General features: G+C 38.8%; 1 protein-coding gene and 1 pseudogene across 2 annotated transcripts in view; one reads left to right on the forward strand and one right to left on the reverse strand.

Moving 5' to 3' along the window:
* The window catches only part of LOC105742403 (phylloquinone omega-hydroxylase CYP4F2-like), a 33364-nt gene that overhangs the window by 5396 nt on the left and 25468 nt on the right, over nt 1-2500 (forward strand). The gene's annotated exons all lie outside the window — the stretch shown is intronic.
* Nucleotides 1-2500, reverse strand: part of LOC105742398 — a 17884-nt pseudogene that overhangs the window by 300 nt on the left and 15084 nt on the right.

Below are 2500 nucleotides of genomic sequence, written 5' to 3' on the forward strand. Positions count from 1 at the left end.
TTCTTCTTCTTCTTCTTCTTCTTCTTCTTCTTCTTCTTCCTCTTCTTCTTCTTCTTCCTCCTCCTCTTCCTCCTCCTCCTCCTTCTTCTCCCTCCTCCTCCTATTTCTTCTTCTTCTTCCTCTTCCTCCTCCTCCTCCACCTCCTTCTCCTTCTCCTCCTCCCCTCCTCCTTTTTTTGATCTGCATTGCTTTTTTTTGCTTCTGCTTTTTTTGCATTTTTATTTTTTAAAGAATACAAAATAGTAAAAAAAAAACCCACACACATTAGAAATGATACAAAATTTCATTAGAGTAATAGTAATTCAACAATGGTTGTATTGTATAATGTTATATACAAATTAGTTATTTAGGTTGCCAGATATAAACCTGAAAAATTGGTTTAAAAAAGTTAAAAACTTAAATAAGAAATTAAAAAGAAGAAAAAAAATTAAGCATTAACTGCTCTTTTCAATAAACCAACAGAAATCAGCAGTAACGCTTCCGGTTTTCACCTCAAACACAGCTAAAGATGCGCTGGCCATCTTTAGCGAGTCACCAATTCCCAATGAAATACATACATCTCAAACTAATGCTTCCCCAAAACTGGCATAATATAGTGACTTTTCCTATTGTATAATTTTGACTTGTGATAACTTTCCAAGCTCTTGAAGGCATCTCTTGAAGATGGATTCATAGAATCTAATCCATAAACTGTTATTAACACAAAAGTTTCCTTTGCTAATCCAAGGTCTGACTCTTTCTGTATTTCCTTTAGCTGAAGTCTATGTCGTTGTTCTTCTGGCGGTAGCATTTTAGGTTCTTTGTGTTCTTCTAACCTTCTTTTAATTTCTTGTGCCTTTTCTTCTGGTGCCGTTCTTTCTCTTTGATCACTTCGGCTTTTTTTCTTTTCTGAAACTTCTAACTTCTGTTTCCTCGTTCTTTTTCTCATCGTCACCATCCCAGTCTTCCTTCACATCCTCGTCCTTGGCAGTACCGTTGCCTCCAGCCTCTGCACCGTCTGGAGTCAGCTTGAGTGCGTGAGGGAAGAGCTACCAAGGACTACAGCAGGATGAGTCGCTGAGCGGGCTCTCAGTGGCCTGCGCAGGGCCCGTTTTAAGCATTTTGAGAAACCTATACTGGTTTCTGTAATGGTCATACTAGTTGGTACTCCCAACATGAATGCAAAACAGTTTCTTTTCCCCATGGTCTCTCCAGTATTTGTTCTTGGCTGATTATTTGATAATAGCTGTTCTTTCGGGGATGAGATGGAATCTGTATTATTTGAATTTGTATCTCTATTAACCAGGAATGTTGATATTTTAAAATATATTTATTTGCTGTTTGTATTTCTTCATCTGAGAAGTGTGTATTCATCTCAGATGACCATTTTTGGATTGAGTCTTTTAAATTTGGAGAGTCTGATTTTTTTCAGTTCTTTATATGTTCTCGAATAAGTGCTTTGTCTGAAGGACAACTAGCTCTCTGCAGGGAATCTCTTTACTTTGTTGGTGATTTCTCTTGATATGAAAATACTTTTTAATATGATGAAATCCCACTTATTGATTCTTTGTATTACTTCCTGTGAAATCAGGGTGTTGTTCATGAAATCTTTGCATACACCAATGTCCTCAAGAGTGCTGCCTGTTTTCTCTTCCAGTAGATTTAGTGTTTCTATTTGTTTATAAGAGCAGAATACATTGGTTGGGGAAAGAAAGTGTCTGTCTGAGAGACAGAAGGGGTCCCAAGCAAGTTGCTGAGGACCCTGCCTTTTCCAGGAATTTGTTTAGAGCAAAAATATGAATGAAGCAGAGCTAAGGTGGGGAAAATGGGAAATCACAAGGTGGGCATGAGGTAGGACAAAACTGTGGTCAGCCAATAACGTTACAAGCATAACTGATCCTGATTAATTAAAATCAGGATCAAATGGGGAAGTGAGTCCCATAGCAAATGGGCATGAAGCAGAATAGAAGGTCTTCTTATAGGGAGTTGGGTCAGTGACTTTTCCCAGCTTTCCTGAGGTGATCAGTACCTATTTAGAATATCAATCCCTGTTGTTATCCCTAGAGGAAGTATCTGGGTGCATTCATTTCATCTTAGATTCGGCCTTCATCAGAGGTGTCAGTCTTCCCTGAAGTTGCAAGGTATCCCATCTTCTGCACTGGCCCCTTGAGGGCCTAGCCCTGTCTGACTGCCTATAATATTTCTACCTAACTTAGTTCCTATAACATGCCTCCCTCTGAAGAAGTGCTCTGAACTGCTGTGAGAGAGCAATGTGTCATGATCACTTTTGTTTTTTCAGGTTTAAGGGGAGTATAGTTGTTGATCATCAGTCAGAGATACTCCACTGAGGGTCTATCTATAGGCCCTCAACAGATACTAGGCATTTTCATCTTGAGTAGGTGCATAACTTTAAGTCTAGAGGAGAAACAGCCAAAGAAACAAGTATACATGGGCTAAATAAGACCAACAGGATAATTATGAATATACTCAACAAAGATTTCCACCAGGAAGAGCTAGTAAC

The sequence above is a fragment of the Octodon degus genome, unplaced genomic scaffold (assembly GCF_000260255.1).
Source record: "Octodon degus isolate 3935 unplaced genomic scaffold, OctDeg1.0 scaffold00050, whole genome shotgun sequence".
NCBI lineage: Eukaryota > Metazoa > Chordata > Mammalia > Rodentia > Octodontidae > Octodon > Octodon degus.